This window comes from Rousettus aegyptiacus, unplaced genomic scaffold (assembly GCF_014176215.1).
Source record: "Rousettus aegyptiacus isolate mRouAeg1 unplaced genomic scaffold, mRouAeg1.p scaffold_m13_p_9, whole genome shotgun sequence".
NCBI classification, from domain to species: domain Eukaryota; kingdom Metazoa; phylum Chordata; class Mammalia; order Chiroptera; family Pteropodidae; genus Rousettus; species Rousettus aegyptiacus.
The window spans coordinates 71,784,412-71,806,949 of record NW_023416312.1 but is presented as its reverse complement, the minus strand read 5'-3'; the positions used below and the strand labels follow the sequence as shown (position 1 = coordinate 71,806,949).

The window sequence follows — 22,538 nt, the reverse complement described above, 5'->3', positions numbered from 1 at the left end:
ATTCTCTGGTGATATTTCCATCAAGCTATGGTGGTCTGACAGGTTGTCCTTCACTCCGGAAATAGTCCTCTCTAGATAACTGGTATTTGTTTTTAAATTCAGAGCACTGATTCTCCTACACAGAGCATCTTGACATATTCATTCCTTTGGCTCTCCTTAGAATCCATGAAAACATTCTCCTACCCCCAGTTGTTATGACATTGCTTGTCACAGCCTAGCTTACATTAATCATAGTTGGTCTGGATGGAAACTGAGCTGACATTGGAAACTCATCAGCAGCATATTTGCAAACCCTCTCTTAGGGTGGAAATAATTTCTCTAGATAGCTTGCTTTATCCATTATTTTATTTCACTTTTATTATTTTTATTTTTATTTTATTTTACTTTTTTTTTAGGTGAGGCAACCCTTGGTTGACCTCACAGATAACAAGGACCTTGTCAGCTTACAATCACTCATTTTTTTTATATTTTACACGTATAGCACCTGGTCTTTTTAGGTGGTCTTCCATCCAAGTCCTTACCAGGCCCGACCATGCTTAGCTTCTGAGATCAGATGGGATCAGGCTTCTTCAGAGTAGCATGGCCATAGACTTATTTCACTTTTAGAAAGTAACAATTCCTAGTTTGATAGACAATTATTGAGAATAGTCCCTATTTGAACCTGTTGCAACCCTAGATTTTTTTTTATAATTTTCCCCCATTTTATTGAAATATAATAGACAATTAATTGCTTATATTTACATCATACAATTCAATGAGTTTGTTTTTCAATTATAGTTGAATTACAACATATACCAGTTCCAGTTGTATAGAATAGTGATGAGATCTACATAATTTGCAAAGCTACCACCCCACTAAATCTAGTACCCCTTTTCCCCCTTACATATATATTACAACATTATTAATCATCTTCCCCATGCCACACTCTACACTTCATGTCTATTCTGCAGCTATCCATTTGTACATCTTAATTCCTTTGCCTTTTTTTGTTCCTCCAGCCCCTTCCCATCTAGTATACCTCTAAACATTCTCTATGAGTTCATTTCTGCTTTTTTTGTTGTTATTGTTGATTCTGTTCTTTAGCTTCCACATTTATATGAAATCACACAATATGTGTCTTTATCCAATCTATAGCCTCTAGGTCCATCAAGACAATATCCTTTTCCATCTCCTTCCTTTTAGTCTGTGTGTGTGTTTTTAAATCTGAAGTGAGACTATTGTAAGCAGCATATATAGAAGTCGTGTTTTCATATCCATTCAGCAACTCTCTCTTTTGGTTGGAGCACTTCTTTTCCATTTGAGGTACTTATTGATAGGAATGTAGTTATTATCATTCTTTTCTTCCTGCTCTTGATACATGTTTTTTTTTTCTTCTTAATGAAATCCCTCCAACATTTCCTATAATACTAGCTTGGTGTTGATAAATTCCTTTAGCTTATTTTTGTCTTGGAAGTTCTTTATCTGTCCTTCAACTCTAAATGATAGCTTTGCTGGATAAAGTATCCTTGGTTTTAGATCCTGGGGTTTTATCACATCAAATATTTTGTGCCAAGCCCTTCTGTCCTATGAAGTTTCTTTTGAAAAATCAGCTGCCAGTCTTATGGGTACTCCCTTGTAGGTAACTAACTAACTGTTTTTCTCTTGCTGCTTTTAACATTATCTGTTTGTAGTTAACCTTTGGCATTTTATTTATGATGTGTCTTGGTGTAGGCCTCTTTGGGCTCCTGGTTTGGGGAATTTTCAGAACTTCCCGGGCTTATATGTCTATTTTTTTTCACTAGGTAAGGAAAGTTTTCAATCATTATTTTTTCAAATAGCTCTTCAAAATCTTGTTTTTATTTTTTCTGGTTCCCTTATGACATGGATGTTTTTACATTTAATAGTGCCCTATATGCTCCTTAAATTATTATTATAGTCTTGGCTTCTATTTTCTTGTCCTTCTAATTGAGTGTCCCTGGCTTTCCCATCCTTTATATGGGTTATTTGATCCTCCTCTTTCTTCACTCTGTTTATTTTATTTAATATACTCCTCATCTCAGATAATATGTTCTTCATTTCTGACTGGTTCCTTTTTATAATTTCCATTTCCATTTTTATGATTTTTATCTCTTTGTTAAAGTTCTCACTGAATTAATCTATACTGCTTATAAGTTCATTGAGCATCTTTATAACCAATATTTTGAACTCTGCATCTGGTAGATTGCTTGGCTCCATTATTCCTGGATCTCTGTTCTGTTCTTTCATGTGATTTCTGCTTCTTTGTTTTCCCATTTTTTCTGCCTTTTTGGGTTTCTATGTACTAATAAAATCTCCTATGTCCTCTGGTCTTATTAGTGTGTCTTTGTGGGATACAGCAGCACAGTCCTGAGAAAAGTGCAGCTGCAGGCCAATTTTAGTCCCAGCCTGTGCCCCTCAGATCCACTTCTTAAGATTTGACAAGCAATCCATGGGTGCTATGCCTATAGTTGCCTCAAGAGGCCATGCCAGAAACCGAGGCCAGTTGCCACCAGTGAGAGTCTTGGCACTGTTCAGGAAGGGGCACCTGACTAAGTGAGACACACCTGGATGTGGCGTGGGTGGGGCAGTGAGTTTGGGGAAATGAGTTTCAGAGACTCCTCTGGACCAAACAACCTCTATCATTCAGTTTGATGATGTCAGCTATGGCAGTGCTGAATCTGCGCACTGGAAGAGGGGAGGGCTCATCAGAAGAACAATGGATATTGCCAGCACTTCTGTACAGAGCGAGTCTTGACTCAACCCTTCCTCTGACAACTCAGTGTCCCCTTATAAATCCCTGATGCCCTGTGCACAGCCGACCAGCACTGGTGATCAGAGCAAGCAGGTCTATCACCACAAAAGTCTGCTCACAGACACAGCCCCTTTAAGAGGCATCTGTTACTTCCACAGCCTCCTTTCCATGCAGCCATTTGGCTTGGGACTGGAAAACCTTGTTTCCTTGCCCTGTCATACCTTCTGTCATTGTAGGGTTATTTCCTAGTTCTCTCCCTAGTAGTATGGCTTGTTCATCTAGATCCCGGGTGATTTTCCTTGCTGTTTATACCTTGTTTCTGTCACAACTTTGATTTTTTTTGCCAGGAGGATGAACAGAGCCTCTATCATCTATGCCATTTTTCTTCCTATGTATCCCTAGATTCTTGTGCTAAGTTAGCAAATTAAGAATCAAGATTGTTAAGCAGGAAAAAAAATCATGAAATTCTGGTTTAATAATTAGTGAACATCTTAAAGTCTCTAGCACTCTTATTTACAAATGAAATTGTATCCAGAACACATGTAAAAATATTAAAGCAGTGCTCTGAGAGAATACTGATCTATTTTCACCTGTTTATTTTATAAATGGGGAAACTAATGCTCAGAAAGGGAACGATTTTCCCAAGATAGTTCAGCTGGTCAGTGGTGGATTCAGGAATAGAAGCTAGAAGCTCCTTTAGATGCCACATATAATTGGCAGACTCTTAGATACAGAGAAAGAATTGATGGTTGCCAGATGGGAGGGGGTTGGGCAGGAGGTGAAAGTGAAGGGATTAAGAAGTACAAATTGTTGAGAGTATTGACGGATTTTTTTTATTGTTGCATGGAAACAGTTTGAGCTGGGTGGTTTTGAGGGCTCTTTCCATATCTGAGAGATTTTTATTCTACTTTAGTTTCTGTAACTTGAGCTGGCCCTGATGTCTAGGTAGGGTGACCCTAGAAGATATGTAGAGGTTCTGAGGAACAGTTTGGAGTTCCCCTTAAGCATAGTGATTATCTTACCCTGGCAGACCGTTAAGTCAGAAAGAGAGCTGTTAAATGAAAGAGAGTTCTTGGATGTTTAGTTTGGGTGAATGGCAAGTCCTAACTCCTATTTAGATCTCAATGTCTCTCTCTAGAAAATAATGGGAGCATAAGATTATCTCTTAGGGCCCTGGGAGTTCTGATGTTTTGTAATTATCTGATTCTTTAATTCAGTTGGCTAATATTGAGTATTTAACTTCATTCAGAATCTGTGAAAGATCGAGCATCTAAGCCATGGTACACCATGTTCCAACTCTGCTAGTATTTCTAGTGCTTACTCCTTACCCCAGGTATGTACCCTTCTCCTGGTCCCTATCCCTCTGGTCTATGGAGATGACTACCTGTGTATTTTCCACTGCATTCTTAGGTCCTGGCTATTTAATCACTTAGGATATTATCTTTGACTACCTACTGAAGAGCAGGTACTATCCTACATACTGGAGACATAAAGATAAAAGTCCTTATCCTCATGTGGAAGCAAACAGGTAGCTAGGCCGTCACAATACACTGCAATAAGTGTTGTGGGAATGGTATGAATGTGGGTTCTCTGGGGACAGAGAAGAGTATCTAGCCACTTGAGGGATGAGGGGATTGATCAGAATTAGAGAAGGAGGTGAAGTCTGAGTTAAATTTTGAAGTGACAAAACATAAAAGCTAGATGAAGTGGAGGAGGCAAAATATTCTAGGTAGATAGTGTAGGTAAGGACTTTCCATGAGAGAGGATATTTTGTGTGCAAGGATCTATAAGTGATTTTTTTAGTTATTCAGTTTCTGTAAGTAATCAGTACTTTGGAGTACCTATGTCTATGCTTGATCTTGGATAGAATAGAAAAGTATAGAAAGTTGGTATCTCATGCTTGGCTTGCATTCCAAAATTATGTTTGTGAGTCAGTTGCTTGGAATGCAGAATGTATTTTTCCAAAAGAAAACAATAGTCTCCATGGTAATTTGGTTTCCAGCCCATAAAAGCCTATATAACCCATAATTTGAAGGATCATGCTGTATTAATATCATATATACTAATGATCACTGTGTTTCTATGGGAAAATCTATGTTATATTTCAACCATGTAATCCAAAAACACCCTCTTTTCCACTGAAGCTTCAAGTGTGTGGAGAAATCCTTGCTTTTCCATCCCTCGAGGTGGTAAACCAGTGGGCCCAGTAATTTTCTCAGCTCTTGATTATTACCAGTGTCTCATGGAGATGGAGAGGGGATATAGCTGGAAGAGGGACGGAGAAGCAATTCAGGAGAAAGCAAAAGGGTATGGGTAAGAAAAGACAGGCAAAGATGTAACAAAAATGTTAGAGAGGAATGATTACCCCAGGGTCAATGGAGGCAGGAATAAAAGCATAGCTGGGAAAATGTGCTCTTGCCCTGGGTAAGACTGTGGAATGGGGGAAGGATTTAGCACTTACTGAGTTTCAACTGAGTTCTAGCAGGCCTCAGGTATTTGACATAAGTCTTTTTTAATACTTAAAATGAATGTCTTATTATTCCTGTTTTCAGAGGAAGAAACTGAGACAGAATAAAAGACTTGCCCAGTGCCACAGAACTAGTAAGTGGCAGAGCTGGGATTCATAACCAGATTCCATGAAATTGCTACAATGCACATGTTTATTAGTAAGTAATATGTGTAAGCTGGGGATGTTGCCTCATTTTATTGCTGAGAAAAATGAGGCTAAAGCTTTAAAAATGATTATTTCAAAATACTACTGCTATATGGAGATAGCAGCACCAGAGTCAAACCATACCTTAATTTTAGCCAAGTGAAGTTCATTGCATGAACCACCTACTGTGGGCAAAGTAATACATATACCTCTAAGCCATGAGCTTAGTATTTAAGGCTTTTATATTTAAATGTCTCATCTAACTAGAATAAGGAAGCCTATGGTAATCCCAGAATAGAGACAGAAACATACTACATTAGAAGAAGGTAAAGACTATAATTCTGACTCAAGGGATCTAAGGAGGCTTGTGAAGATTATGGTGGTAATATCTGGAGTTGAGACTTGAAGGATTTATAGCAAGTGATAGATATGCTGATCTGGTGAGAAGATATTCTAGGAAAAGAAGCCAGATGAGCACATCATAAGCATAGTGCCCATTAAATGAACACTTAACTTTGTATTAGACGCTGGCATGTGTTTTATGTCAATTATCTCATTTATTTCTCAGAGTAATCCTATTAAGTATCATTATCATCCCCATTTTATACATTAAAAAAACTAATATTCAAAATATATTATTTATCCAGTCTATACAGCTAATGAGTGGTAGAATCTAGAACCTACAGACTTAGTCTAAAGACTTATTTATTCACATGGGTATATGGTAGAGTAGGACTTTGCTATAGACTGAATTGTGTCCCTTCCAAATTCATATGTTGAGGTACCAATCCGCAATGTGATGGTATTTGGATTTGAGGCCTTTGGGAGATAATTAGCTTTAGACAAGGTCATAAGGCTAGAGCCTTCATGATGACATTAGTGCTCTTATAATAAGAAAGACCAGAGAATGTGTTCTTTCTTCCTTTTCTCTATTTTCCTTCACTTCTTCCCTCTTCATCTCCTTCCAATATGAGGACACAGCAAGAAGGCTCCTATCTACAAGCCAGAAAGAGAGCTCTCACCAGAAACTGACTATACCTGTACCTTGATCTTGGACTTCTAGCTTCTAGAACAGTAAGGAAACAAATATGTGTTGTTTAAGTCTCTCAGTTTATGGTATTTTGTTATGACAGCCTGAGATGATAAAGACAGAATTTTAGATTCTTGCTAGAAACTGTCAAGGGCAGCTAGAGCCCCTTTGGAGGGCTTTGAATGTTATACTAAAGATTTTGGACTTCTTTCACTGGCTCCCCAATACCAACTAAAGATTTTTGAGTTGAGGACAGGTGATTTGATCAGAAGCTATGATTCTGTCTGCTCTTTGTATGCAACCAATAGAGAACAATGGAAAGAGAATCCAGGTGAAATAAAATCAAAGAGCAAAGTCAGTGGAAAATGATGAATTCAATGGGTAGTTGGAGAAAAGAGAATTGTTGGTTTGACTTTCTAGGGAGGGCTTCACAGAAGAAGTAGGACTTAAAATAGGTCTAGGTAGGCTTTTCATGGGAGAGAAGAGGAAGAAAGAAAATATTTCAGGAGAAGGGACTGTCGTATAGAAAGAAGGAAAACACATGCAGAGGATTTGTGTAAAGGAGTAGTGAGAGATGCTTTTGAAAAAGCTATTTGGGGCCAGCCTGAAGAGGGCCTTATATGTCAGGCTAAAGAGACTGAACTTTATCCCTTAGGCAGTGGGGAGTCATAATACTGTGGTTTATCCCCTTATCTCTCAGACAGATATTAGGCTAAAGATTAATTTTATCTTTATATATGTATCATATCACAGAACACCAAGGGCTGGTAGTTAATGTTGCAATATAAGTTAACTAGGATCTTGAATAAAAAAGCACAGGGAATGGTACTGTATGAGAAAAGAAATGGGTAAAAAAAGCATCATTAAAATTTATACCCTGTCATGGTCACAGTTGCACTTAATTTCTTTGTTCTATTCTTAATCTACTTTAAATATTTTTAGCATTAACTACATTATGTAAAGGGTTTTAATGAAAAATTAGGACTATTGTGCACCCAGTATCAAATTTTCTAACAAGATATGAATCCTCTTAAAATGGATCAGGTAAGAGGGAATGGTGCCCTTAAATTATTATAGCAGGATGACTAGTACTAAACTGAGGGCAAATTAGGTGAATTGCTATTATAAAAAAATGCAATCTATCCATGCTGTAGCACACATTTCTTCTTCAAATTGAGTGAGGTGGTAGAAACTATGGCTGATGGTGTGAATGGGAGCCTACTCAATGATTTGATGTGCCAATAAGTAGAGTAAGGCTATGTCTACTCAATGCTGATTTCTCTGTTTTATGCTGAAGAAAACAGAAATTTGGCCCACAATCTAGGTATTTCTGGATACCAAAAGTTTAATACCAGGTAGGTATTATTTTTGCTGAATGTATCTGTTTATTTCAGTTAGATGCTTGACATCATGTAGATAAAAGTCTATTCATAATGAGAATCCTTAAGTTTCCTGTGAATAATTGTTTGTGTGTGAACTTTGTGTATTAGAATAAACCATTATTTAAAAAAAAACTGCTGAGAATTCACTTTTGCTCCCTCTCATTCCATATCATTCTCTTTAAAATGCAGCTATTAAACATGCAATGATACATTATTCAAAGGGAAAGGCACATGCATATCCAAGAACAGCCCATTTTGTGGTCGGCTCACTAGGAGATGTATACTATTCTAGGAAACACCCTACTCTTTCCCTTTATGACTGTAAAGCACAGCATTTGGACATGTACTCCAGAAGTTGACAGACTGGTTACATTATATTTCCCAGAAGTTTTTACCTCTTAAAAAAGTAGACAGTAAAGAAGTCCTTAGAAATTCCTAGTTCCGTGACTGTTATCACTCTGTTCTTTCTACCTAAAGTTCCAAGCTCTTCTCTTTCACATATTCAAATCCCATCCATCATTTGAGGTCCAGCTTGAATGCCCCTTCACTGGGAAGCTTTTAATGACTATACCAAAGGGAGGACATCCCATCTTCCTCTGAACTGGCACCTTGTTGACAAACAACTCATGGCATTTAGCACACATAGTCTTGTACTAGAGTAATTTGGTTATGTTTTATCTATATTACAGGATACATTCTTAAAGAGCAGACACTATGTCTCATATATCTTTATATTCTCTCATAGAACCTATGTAGTGTTGGGTACATAGCAGGCCCAGAGAAAATATTAATTGAATCAATTTATGTATGATATGTATTATAGGATTTCAAGGAGGGAATTGACATCTTCAGGGTGTTAGGCAAAGGCAGCTCTTGGAAAGACAATTTAATTACTCAGTTCGGGGCTTATGTATTGAGTCCTACCATGAATGGGTCTAAGGAAATATAGCTGGATTGAAGGGTCGATCTTGCTTTGGAAGTACAAGAGAAACCTGACTCTGGGGTAGAAAAATTTGTTCAATTCAGTAAACATTGAGCCTAATTTTCATGCCAGGTGTTGTGTTAGTATTGGTAACAGAGAGATAAAGACAGAATTCCTGTCTTTAAGATGCTCACAGTCAATTAATGTGGAATTAAGGAAGGTGAAAAGTGTCAAATAAGAAATAGAAGATAAATCCATTCTACATTACTAATATTAGTTAGACACTGGAGACAGCTAAAATGAGAGCAGATTCTTGAAGGCTCAGTTTCCTACTTTCCTGTTTCATGTTCTTGGCTGCTTTTGGTAATTTCTAAGGCACACTATTGAAGAGCAGGAAATTTCAACCAGCTATTATAAGGTGATCCACAGATTGGTCTTCTTGAGAAGTCATTTTTCTCACCTGCTGTGCCTTGGTACCTCCCCCTCCAACCAGGTGTAAGACCAAGAATATGGTTAATACTTTCAAAGAATAGAAAGGACATTCTGATGACATAGAAAAACCGATGAGGATGATATCAGAAGCCTGTTTCTAGTCTTGGCTTTGAAAGCTTTCCTGAACATACAGATGCACACACCCTAGTCCACAGAGCTTCACATGCATACACACATACACAATCCACATTCACATATATATACACACACTGACAAAAACATATGTGCACATACACACAAATGCATATTTGCACATTGCAAAAGCCTTGAACCCCCATCATTGGTTCCTGTTTTCTGTCTTCCAAGGAGTTTGGATAAGGTTATTGTATAAGGTTCAGTTTAGTGGCTTACCTCCCACCTCCCATCCTCCCCTTCAACACCCATTAGCACCTTGCTTCTAGATTTGGAAGTGTCAGTTCTCCATAGAAATCTCTTTCCTGGGGTCTGAACACTCATCTCAAGGATAGCCAGACACAACCTATTTCCTTTACCTCTTTAATACTGAGTGAGTTCATTTTCATGGAGAGTTTTTTGTTTGTTTGTTTTGTTTCTTTATTTGTTTAAGCATGGAGAAATGTTTTAAAGGAACACAATGACAAAGTTTATGCACTGGCACTGATTCGTGAACATGCAGATCTTTGTTTTTCTTATGTTATATAGAGAACTGAGCCTCAGGTCTTGGATTGATTCAGATCTTGAGTTTTTACTTTATAGCTTCTGCCAAGTGGCAATGGTTGCATATCAAACCGACAGACTGATAGGCAGCATTCTGCATGAATATTAGGGGACAATTCGCCTAGAATCCAATTCTCTGGTTAGGATACCTTAAACTAACAATTAGAGTCACAAAACACCTTTCACATGTCCAGGATTTACAGCATATGAGACTAGTGAACTTGACATGTTTTATAAGGATCAATAATACAATTTAGATGCTTGCTGTATTTCAAATTTAGTGGAACAAAATTCAAACCATAAATAGCACTAAGGAAACTCAAATGTCAAAGTTTTTGAAATGAAACGTGAATTGAACAGATTACTCCCTCCTCCCATACCAAGCAGCATTTTAGCTATTTTTAATTAGCACGAGCTAAATATAGCTCTTTATCTTTATGGACTAGGGATGTGGGTGACATTTTGCTAAATCTTTTTGAAAATACAGACTTATTAATGCTATGTTAATTACTGGAAAAGAAGAAATTAAATGCCCAAACTTTGAACTGACCTAGTTTAGAGGTCCAAGTCAAAGAGAAAATTAATGGAAAGCAACCAGAATTGGAATAACACAGGGTTTTGTCACTGTCTTGATAATAACCTAAGATTAGAATGAGAGAATGGAGGCATCACCATGACAGGAGATTTTTGAAAAGTAATTATGAAACTAAAATAGCAGTAAAGAGTCTCAGTAAAGAAAATCAATTATAGTTACATGGAGATCACCAAATATGTCACATTGGAAACATTGTGCTTTTGTTCCAGGCATCTGGGTTGTCATCGTTGGGTACCCACAGCTAGCAGCTCCCCTCGTATGAGGGGTCAGAACAGAAATAGGTTGTATTATCATATCCTTGATTGGTCTGTCTGCCTGGACTCTGTGTTTACATGCTGAGAATCCAAATGTTGGCCACGAACTCTCACCATGGACTGATCATGGATAAAATGAAAATTATGGTTGACCTCAGGGGTTAAACTACAGAATGTTTACAGTTTTAGAATTGAGTGAAATGCAAAGACTGGTAAGGTGTCATTTGAGGTGGCAGGTAGGTTTAGTGAAAAGGAAGAGTGACAATTTTCTAAACTAATCTCCCCATTTTGTGAAATACTAATCTCCATTAAAAAAATTTAAGCCCTGCCTTATTATAAGCTTTTTACCTTTTTTATTCTTCTTCAGAAAAGTTCTTAAGAATAGTGATTTTGGGTGAACTTTAATTTTTCATGTTGATTCTTAGAGAGCTAGAGAGCATGCATAGAGTACTATTGAGTATTTTAAAAATGTATTGTTAGAGCATGTATTATACTCCTCACCACCTCTTCTCTCTTTCATTCATCATCCACTTCTTAGAGATTAATGAAAAATTTGAAAGAAGTTCACTTAGTCTATAAACTTTTTATCATACAACTGATACTTATGTGTTGTTGAAAAGTAATATAATGTAAATAAGCAAATACAAGAGGAAAATAATGATAACCCTAAATGGGTACCAAGGTAATCATTGCTCTATATTTTAATACATGTGGTTTTTTGTGTGTTTATGAAAAATGTAAACTATCATAAGATATATATAATATATTCATATGTGATGTATTAGATATAATATATAAAAAATATATATTATAATGCAATGCATACAATGTGTGTGTTTAAAAATATTCTATATTTTTTAAGAGAACATACTATTTTATAATCTAATTTGCTTAATAATACTATTTTATTTTCATAATTAGGCTACTATAACCAAATAATGTACTTAGGACATTTCTCTCTGCTGCAGGTTCTGTTTAGAAGAATATAGCCCAGCCAGATATTCATCAGGATACACCAACCAGTATAAGTATACTAGTTGTTTATAGCCAGGGTCTGATCTGATTGTTAAGTATTTCAATATTATACCTGAATGTCATAAGAAATCTTAATATGGTGGAAAATATCATACAGTAGTTAGAGCTGGGCTACAGGCAGCCAGGCAAAACCTGTCATGTGCTAGGTGCCCATGGGATATGTGGATATGTAGATCTCCCTTTCCCTCTCCAAAAAGCTTATAGGGTATTTAGGTGGTTGCACCATACATGCAAGCAAAGATAACTAACAGTGCCACTACTCAGTATTGATCACATAAGCCCCTCTTATCTATAGTTTTGCTTTACTCGGTTTCAGTTACCCACCGTCAAACCGATTGGAAAACATTAAATTAAAATTTTCAGAAATAAATAATTTATAAGTTTTAAATTGTGCGCTGAGTAGTTTGATGAAATCTCAGCCACCTAAACCCAACCTGAAGTATGTGAATCATGCCTTTATCTAGCATATCTATGCTGTGTGTACAGTACATAGACAGACCACATTTACATTCCTTTTATTACAGTGTATTGTTTTAATTGTTCTGTTGTACTATTAGTTATTGTTGTTAATATCTTACTGTGACTAATTTATAAATTAAATTTTATCACAGGTATGTATGTATGTATGTATAGAAAAAAACAGTATACACGGGATTCAGTACTATCTGCTATTTCAGGCAGCCACTGGAGGTCTTAAGGCTTATCCTAGCAGATAAGGGGGGACTACTGTATATTCGTTACTAAATGAATAGTGTGGTCTATAGAGATATTAGAGTTCAGAAGCCTGGGACAGTCAGACAAGGCTTCACAGAGGAGGTCATATTTAAGATAAGAGCAGAAGGTGGATGCAATTCAAGTGAAGGGAATAAGAAAAAGGTAGGGTGTATCTGGGAAACTACAAGACAATTTGTTTTGCTTTTAGATTCATTATCTGTCCTTTGTTCTACAAAGGTTTTGCAAACTGTATTTCCTGGGCTTCCTCGAGAATTGGCTTCTGATTAGGTGTGACCAATAACAGACACTAGTCAGAAACTGGAGGGCAGGAGAAGGAGGGTAGCCACTGTATCCAAAGCCTGCTTTCATTTGAGTTTCCAGCAGTTTGCAGGGTCTCCTCTGTGTCTCTAATTCTTACTTGGAAGCTCCAGCATCCCAACATCTGTTGAAGGGCTCTTCTTGCAGTTACTAAGCTCTAGGCTGCTTCATCTTTCCCCCATTTGCTCTTTCTATTCTTCTAACACTAATTTGTTTCCTGTATTCCCTCTGTTGAGATGGCTGGTGTGGGTTTGCTTTTCCTGGCTGGATTCCGTCTGATGCATTCTGTAACAGGAGGTGGAAAAGACAAGCCTGGAAAGATGATTAACACTAGATTGCTGAATAACTCTGTTTCTTGCCTAGGTAGGCAAGATTTCCACACCATAAGAATCTCCAAAAAGAGAGACAAAAATATACAGCTGCTGAAAGGTCAGTTTTTGCCTCCCATAGATTTAAGTTTACTTCCCGGGATGTCATTTGTAGCGAAAGTGTGGAAGTGACCTGAATTTTTCTTCCTATTCACTTCATACACCAATAGACAACCAAAAGAGAGAAGAAGGATCAAAATAGAGTGGAATTCAGCTTCTTGTCAATAAATTCTGTAATACAGAGACATACACCAAGCAGTAAGATCACTGACACTTGGGTCTGCCTCAGGGAACATCAAAGCCTTTCAGGAGGATGTGATATCTGAACTAAGTCCTGAAAGTGGGCATATTAGTTTCCTATTGCTGCTGTAACAAATTACTGCAAATGTAGTACCTTAAAACAACATAAATTATTCTCTTACGATAGCAGTCAGAAGGCCAATATATGCCTCAGGTGGGCTGAAATCACAGTATTTACTTGACTGACTTCCTTTTGAATGCCCTAGATGATAATAATTCCCTCCTTTTCTCTCCTTCTAGAGATACCTGAATTCCTTGGCCCACGGCCTTCTTCCTTCACTTAGAAATGAACAGCATAGCATCTTCAAATCTCTGTCTGTCTGTTTGTCCATCTGTCTGTCACACACACACACACACACACACTTGCTTTCTTATAATGACCCATATGATTACATTGGGCTTTGTTGGAGAATCTGGGATAATCTTCCCGTTTCAAGATGGGAATTACATCTGAAAAATCTCTTTTGCTATGTAAGTTAACATTCAGTCTCCAGGGATTAGGATATCTTTGTGGGAGAGACATTATTCTGCCTAACATAGTAGGGTAGGAGCTCATTAGGTAAAATAAAGAAAAGTGTATTCTCATCGGAAGGAGCAGAATGTTCTGGATAGTGGCATAGAAGGATGTAGTTTAGTCCATCAGCATACACTTATCACTATCATTTCTCCAGCAAAAAAAAAAAACATATTCACTAGGAACATGCACTATGCCTCACATCCTCATACTATAAGCAGAAATAAGCTGTTTAAGCCAAAATATAGGATACCCTAAAGTTCAAAGGACTTGAAATATCATGGTCCCCATTACCATTAGTCTGTTTCAGTTTTCTCACCTAAGTCCTTTTAAACTGCTATAACAAAAATGCCATAGAATAGGTAGGTTATAAATAAATTTATTTCTCACAGTTATGAAAGCTGGGGAGTTCAAGATCGAGGTGCTAGCAGGTTCAGCGCTGGTGAGGGCCAGTTTCCCAGTTCATACACTGTTGCCGTCTCTCTGTGTCCTCATATGGAAAAGGAAGTGAGGGAGCTCTCTGGTGTCTTTCTTATAAGGACATTAATCTCATTCATGAGAGTTTCACCCTTATCCAATTACTTCTGAAAGGCTTCACCTCATAATACTATCACATTGAGGATTAGGTTTCAACTTATGAACTTTGGGGCGACACAGACATTTGAACCATAGTATCACCAAATTGCTACGTAATTTTGAGAGAGCCCACTTTTTGCCTTAGCTTTCTTCTCTGTAAAATGGTGATAGAGAGCCTAACTTTGTGGAGTCAATTGCTATCAATCAGGGAGATAATTCTTGTAGAAGTTCTCAGTACATTTCATAGCATGCAGCTCCCACATTATTCAAGAATCCAAGGGAAAACTCACCAGAACCTATAGTCTAGTTAATGGGCTGACACACGAAGGGCAGGACAGAACTAAGGTTGTAAATATAGACCTGGCAAATAATACTGGAAAATTTCCCAAAAAAGACCAAGTAATTGAGAGAAAACTGTTTAAAAGGCATTTTATAAAAGAACATACATGGCAAGTGGGTCAACTGGGACTGTAGTGGGAAGCTATCTTTAAGAAGCCCTTATTTAGAGTGTTAATGCAGGTAGAAAAGGGCCAGTATAAATCCCATAATGCCAGGGTATGAAGGCTGGTGGCCATATACAACCTTAGGCCATCTCTCAGGTGCCTTGTAAATCAATGGACATTTTAAAAAGTGCCAGCCATACTCAAAAACATGATCAAAGTAAGTCAGTCACTACTCAAATTCACAGTACTCAAGCATTTCAACAATTAGGAATAAAGGGCCTTTAAAAACTATGTTTCCTATCTCTGGTACTTAATATTGTGTAAAAAGCAGAGACCATGCCAGATTTGGTGGTGAGTAGATGCAATGAAAATAATCATTTGCCTGTCCCTTGTTTCTCCACTAATAGTAATAGCAGTTGTAGCTTTTAATGAGCACATGCTACATATCAGGTGATCTTCCCGACAACATTCTGAGGAAGGCACTATTATAATACCCATAGGGTAGGAAACTGAGGTTTTGAGAATTGTAGTGACTTAGTCAAATTCATAAAGCTAGTGAGCAGTCCAGTTAAAAAAAAATGAACCTAGTTGAACAATGTTCTTAATGACTGCATCATGCTACTAATATACCATGTTCAAGCAAAATCCATCTCTGTCATTGTGAAAATAAATCTTAGTGTTTTCCTGTTTTTTCTTTGTCCACTTCCTGTACTCTGGTCTTCTCGGTCTAGGCTTGCCTTAAGTTGGTTACTCTTTCTGTTAGTTTCTCTTCTTAGTTTTACCTTGCTTCTATCTCTAAGCCAACCTATTGGAAGAGGCCTTGAAATTAGAATACACTTAAACTGTGTGACTTTGGGCTAGAAACTTCTTTAAGTCTTTGTCTCATTCATAAACTGAAGATAACTGAATATTGGGTTTTTTTTTGAGGATTATACACAATTTGTATAAGTCCCCAGCATTTTGACAAAAATGTGAAAGTCCCTAGTAGCCATCAAATGTAGTCTTTCCACTCATAGATGTCTTCAGGGATTTGTCCCAGGAGCCAGACTAACCAAATTTTAATTCTAGCTTTGTCACTTACTAACTGTGAGACATAGGGCAAGTTGCTTTGCTGTTCTGTGCCTCAGTTTCCCAATCTATAAAATTGAAATAATAACAGTACCTGCCTCATAGGGTTGTTGTGAGATTTAAACAGGTCTAAAGTACCTACCCCATAGAACGTTTTTGATAAATGTTACCTATTATTAATCTCCATAGGCATCCCAAGTTATGTCAAATTCCTTGATATCCCTTACTTATTTATTGTTCTTTATAGGATACTGTTGTATTAACAGTAATCACAAGTATAGCCTTCCTAAGCAAAATTCAGTTTTCTGATCCTAAATTTCCTCAGCTATAAAGTGGGAATAATTATAGCACCTCCTTCATAGTAATATTCATGAGGATTATGTGCAATAAAACTTGTGATGCACTTAGCAGTGTGTGGTATGGTAAATTTTTAACAAATACTAGCTGGTATGATTATTTATCTAGCCAACAAATGTTTATTAGCACATTCTATATACCTGGTCCTGTCGTAGGTGCTAGGGATGCGGTGGTGAATTCTGTCATCATAGAGGTTACATTCTAATAGGGAATAGACATGTAGTGCTAATTGCTATGAAAAAAAAATGGGGAAAGATAGGGTGGTCAGGTAATTAGCATCTGAGAAACTCGAATGAATATGACATTGGAGTATGTTAATGAAGGGATAAAGAAAGGACTAGTTTAACAGCTCACAGCGTTGATCATTTGTGCACGGTGCTGCATTTGAAGCTTAGAATGGCAGATAATCAAAAAGGCTGGAGGGTGCTGACTACAAATTAGTCAACTGCAGCATCATTTGGCAGCAAACCTCATCGACAATTAACCAAAGTCAGCAGCAAGGCAAAGGGAGATAATGTATTTTCTTTGTGAAAATCTGAGAATGTATCAGACTCTTTCATTGTTGTGCCTGTTCTGGACAAAATGGTCCAAATATTCACATGTTTAAAACCTCATAAAACTAGTTTTTGCCTTTTATTAATCTCCAGAATGAAGACTAGATTGTTTCCTAGAAGTTTCATAAAATTTGTGGATCGTTACGGGGCCTCATTAATTCTATGCATAAAATATACTTATGGTGCTTTTAAAATGTAAATAATAGCTAGTTAATAAACATTCTTGTGCTGTAACTCTGCCCCATGAATGGTAGATTTGAAGATTACTAGTTCCTAATTTTAGCAATACTTCTCTATTCCACCCTACAAAAGCAACATTACTACTAAATATATTCTTTGGATTCCTGTAGAGTCACTGATTTCTGCCATCTGTTAGCGGGGCTAAATACTTGTAAACCTACCCACTGTGTCAAAGAGATGTCTACAAGACCAGAAATAGTTAAAGACACTCAAAATTTAAATTGGGTTTGTATTTGATAGCCTCTTTAAAATTTTACAAGAAGAAAGTACTGACTGAAAATTTTGAGGAAGTGACAATGAAGATAAATTATTATCTTGATGACATTCAGTAGAAAGAACTCATTTGGCTAATTCTTTTACATAAAGTTTAACTACCATTCAGATAATGGACATTGAGTAGCTAAGGTATCACTAAAGTGCCATTCAACCTACTCATATCTCAGGTATTTAAAAATTCACAAAGATAATCTCAGCATTTTGGTAGAACTAGAAAGAATGCTGATGCTGAATTTGACATTTTTGAAAATTAAGTAACAGGGATACATTGACAGATGAACAGAGCAGCATGACAAAATTCCACTGGGAAGCAATATTAAGACAGACTTGCATACAGTTAGACAATAAAATCTTGTCAGATAACTGGGCTCCAGTTATTAGGAGGGGTTATGAATTAGGCCCCGAATCTCAGGAGAGGATCAAGAAATAACTCAATTTTAAATAACAGGATATATCATATTTATGAAATGCCTATGCTATACCAGATACTAGACTAAACACTTAGGAAAAGCTAGCCTTTTCCTGTAGAAGCTCTCTACCCACAGGGAAAGACAGATAAGTAATTTAGTAAATTAAGTCTTACAATAGAAAACAGAGTACTGTGGAAACACATCAGAGTGAAGTTAAAGCAAAACAAGGAGAATGGCTAAGCTGATACCTAATGGGCAGGAATTAGTGAAGGAAAGGATAGGTAAGAGATCTAAAAGTCTGGAGAACTTGGCTTCACAGCTAAGTGTTTTCAGGGTAATGGCTACAAGGTGGAATGTTCTGCATTGGTGGTCACCTATATCTGTACTCATAGCTTTTGCATGCACTCAGATGTTATACCAACCATTTCTCTCTGTAAATGATCAAACTATTCTTATACTGAAAATGTCTTTGATTAATTTCCTACCCATGCTTTCAATTAAAATCAAATCAATCTTATAGAATAAATCATCCCTTGGATTTATGTTTTTCCTTGTGGTGTCACTGAACTTGTTCCTCTATTCCTTATAATTCTGAAAAATTAAATTTAGAAATAAAGCTTATTAGATTCACATTAAACATTTTCCATATGACTACCTCACGGATGAGATTGTACATTGTATATTATATCATACCGAGAGACATACACTGTGTGGTTGACTCTGTATTAGTGAAAGGATCACTAGTTAATGTGATGACTGGGTAAAGATGATGACTGCCAGTTTGCTCTCTTGAAAAGCTAACCTTTTATTCATTTTTAACTAACAATCCATGACAGGGATACTTTAGCACTATGTGAATATGGAGTTCCCCACCAACTTTTCACCTAAAAGTTTTCATTTTCCTTAGTGGTTCTTGCTGGATTCAATGACTTTAATAGGGGTTTCACTGTTGCCTATTATAATATATTTTGAAGAAAGAGAGTGATTTTGTTAAAAGTTTTTCTTGGTGTAGAGGCTTATGAACTTGCTGTACTGGATTATACATTCATACAGTTAAATAGGTTTTTTCATGTAATTGATCAGCCAAGCATATCTTTTCATCACTATTGATCCAGTGGCAATTGGTAAAAGTATAGTTATTAAGTGATTTTTCAATAGGGTCTGCAGTTGATAATTTTTGGTTAGATTTTAATAAAAAATATTATTCGGATAGGGGTAGGAGCAAGAAGCAAGAGTCCTGAGTTGCCCATGCTGGAAGGGTTTCTTAGATAAGGAACATGGCAGGATAAACAAGGTAGAAATTTCAGTCATAATTATACTAGAGTGAGATTCAGGCTCAGTCTGGGAATATGGCTAAACTGTGGGTCACAAACTCAAGTGCCTATAGAGACTGAGAGGTAAAGGAAGAGAAACAAGTCAGGTGTAAGAATAAAAGGGAGTGGCGAGGCCTATGAAAAAAATGAAGTTCCTCTGTCCTGTCTAAAGGTGGTTTCTATTATTTTGCAAAAACTAATTGTTATAATGTGAGAAATGGATCTAGTGTTGTTGAATCTTGTAATGTTGCAAGAAAAGCTAGAAATCTGAATTATAAAGTCAAACAAAAATAATTTAAAAATGAAAACAACAAATAAATAGAAAAAGAAATAAGAAAGAAAGACAGAAAGAAAGAAAGAGAAAGAAAAGAAAGAAGGAAAACATGGAAGCGACCAATTCAAAGACTAAATTAAAAATATGTACAGTGTAACAAATTTGTTTTTGGGTTTCATTTGGCTTGTAGAGCATAATTTTGCAAAATTAGGCTTGAAATGCCTTAAGTTTACATTTATTAAAGTCAGAGACTAAGTGGATAGGTTGAGGGTTGGGGGTACCTACATTATATAGAGCAGTGAAACAGAGCCCAGACACTAGATAGTACCTGATAATCAGGTATATATACTAATCAACTCTGATCCTGATATAATACTTTCATGTTTGTCTGTACAGCCTGTACAGCCTATGATTTGAAGTTCTTTAAATGTAGGCACCTTGTCTTTATACACACAATTTCATACACATTACCCTCTACATACTAGGTCCTCAATAAAGGGATGAAGATGATGATGAAGAAGATGATGATGGTTTCTACACAATTAAAAATCAAAGTAAGTTATTTCATGTATTTCTAATTATAGATAAGTAAGAATGATGAATATTCTGCATAGAATAAAACACTGTAGAGTTGCTCTGGGAACTGATTTTGCCATTTAATGTTATTTTCAAAAAAGCATTCATGAAATTCATAGCCTCAGTTGTTCCACATTATTATGTTCTCTCATAAATTTCCTTAACTAAAAGCCATTTTTTCATTTTTATGTTGTGATGTTTGAGAAAGTAATGGATGATTAAGGTAATCAGACATACATAAAGTCTGAGGAAGACATACATGTATATTTTTAGTCATATTTGAAGAGTAGTACTTAAATGGCAACGCACTAACTCTATCATAACATCAGAGAAATTTATATTGTATGCCTGGTATAGCTCCATTTTCTAGAAAAATGTTATTGAATATGTCACATCTATCATGTAACTTCCAAAGTCACAAGTCTAAACTAGATATGGGAATTTTTCTTTGTTCATTTTCTCCAAAGTATTCTCTTATCTCTTTCTAACAAAATACCAATTTAAGGACAAAAGGACGTAAAAAGAGGAGTCTAAATTTAGGTGCTAAAGGCAAATTATGTATTTTACAACCTTGGCTAGGAACAATATGGTTTAAGTGAGGAATTCATTAACCCAAAGAAGTTAATTTTTAATGGGGGCATTTTGGCAGAAAAATTTTTCATTAATAATTCCATTTACTAAATGTCTTCTGTGTGCTAAGTATTATAATAAGTGGTTTTAGTACCAATTATCAGATTACTGTCTCTAATTTTTACTATGACCTGGCAAGGAAAGTAGTATTAGCTCCACTTACAGATGAGGAAACTGAGGTTCATAAAGTTTTATATATATATATATATATATATATATATATATATATATATATATATATATATATATAAAGTGTTTTCTAGGGAATGGTGTCATATATAACCATAATACACTCAGTACTCAGTATTTCACAAAATAAAAAGCAAAATACTTGCTTTTCATTGACTTTGGTTGGTTATTCTGATGGTTCTCTATTTGCTGTTTTCATGGGAGTTGGGAATTGAAGAATAAGAAGATTTAACCAATGTCCTGGCTCAAGAGGTATCTGGTTTCCATCAGTTCATAGCTACATGTATGAGAGCTTTCATTCAACACTATTACAATATCATCTCCCTTCTCTTGGGTTTCTGCTATTCCTGGACACTGCTAAAAGATGTTTTCCACACTGACTAGTCAGTTGGCCAGACAAACATCATATCTGGTAGTCACTGGGTGGAGTGCTGATGGTTGCTGAAAGAAGTTTGTAAGAGATAATTAGGAGAAGGGCTGCTAACTTAGCCCTCATATGTGGTGAACAGACTGTGCTTGCTAAGGTAAAGTATGGGTAGAATACTCCCATGAAACTCCTAGACAGTGGAATAATGCTCTAATGCTCTTCATAGCAGCCCTATGCAGTATGATACTCATTTCTGTTCTGATTTCCTGAGATCTCACCTTATCCCTCTACCCCACTGACTTCATCATTCATCATACCAATACTTTGCTCTACCTGATGTTTCTCTGCAAACTCCTATCTGTGACTGGAGTTTTCTCTCTTTTTTAGGATCTCTAGAGGTGAAATCTAGGTTTTGTTTCTACTTTCTATCACATCCTTTACATGAAACAGTGACCACAGAACTGCCTTGGTATTTAAAGCATGTGTGATAGTCTGATGGTTCTGAATGTTTGGAAGTTTAAAGGAGGTTAACATTTCAAAATATTATCCTGCCACCTATCTAGATTCTTACATATAATGTGACAGGCTAGGAAAGCCTATTTTTCCTTGATCACGGGAACCTACAATCTATGTTGCATGCTTTTTTTTCAGGTTAATTAATTCAGTAATGCCCTCTCTAGACTCTTGGTGGGAATGTAAAATGGTGAAGCTGCTATGAAAAACAGTATGGAGGTTCCTCAAAACATTAAAACTACCACTTAAAAAATTAAAACTACCATGTGACCCAGCAATTCTACTTTTAGGTATATATTCAAAAGAATTGAAATTAGGATCTCAAAGAGATTTTAACACACCATTTTCAGTGCAACATTATTCACAATTGTCAAGATGCAAAAACAACCAAAATATTCAGTAGTGGGTGAATATATAAATAAAATGACATATTATTTTATATTATTTAGCCTTAAAAAGGACATTTCACAGTATTTAACAACATGGATGAACCTTGAGTTATTTATGTTAAGTAAAATAGGTGGTCACAAAAGGACAAATACTGCATAATTTCACAACATAAGGTATCTGAAGTAGTCAAACTCTTAGAAGTAGAGAGTAGCATAGTGGTTGCCAGGGACTGGAGGAAGGGGAAAATACGAAGTTGCTGTTCAATAGGTATGAAGTTTCAAATAAGTGAGATGCATAAGATCTGGAGATTGCCTGTATAATATTTTGTCTATAGTTAACAATAACATATTTTACACTTAAA

At 36.3% G+C, this 22,538-nt stretch overlaps 1 pseudogene; it reads right to left on the bottom strand.

Annotated features, from left to right (window-relative positions):
* Positions 1-472: 472 nt before the first annotated feature.
* LOC118608050 lies at positions 473-591 on the bottom strand (annotated as a pseudogene).
* Between the last annotated feature and the right edge of the window lie 21,947 nt (positions 592-22,538).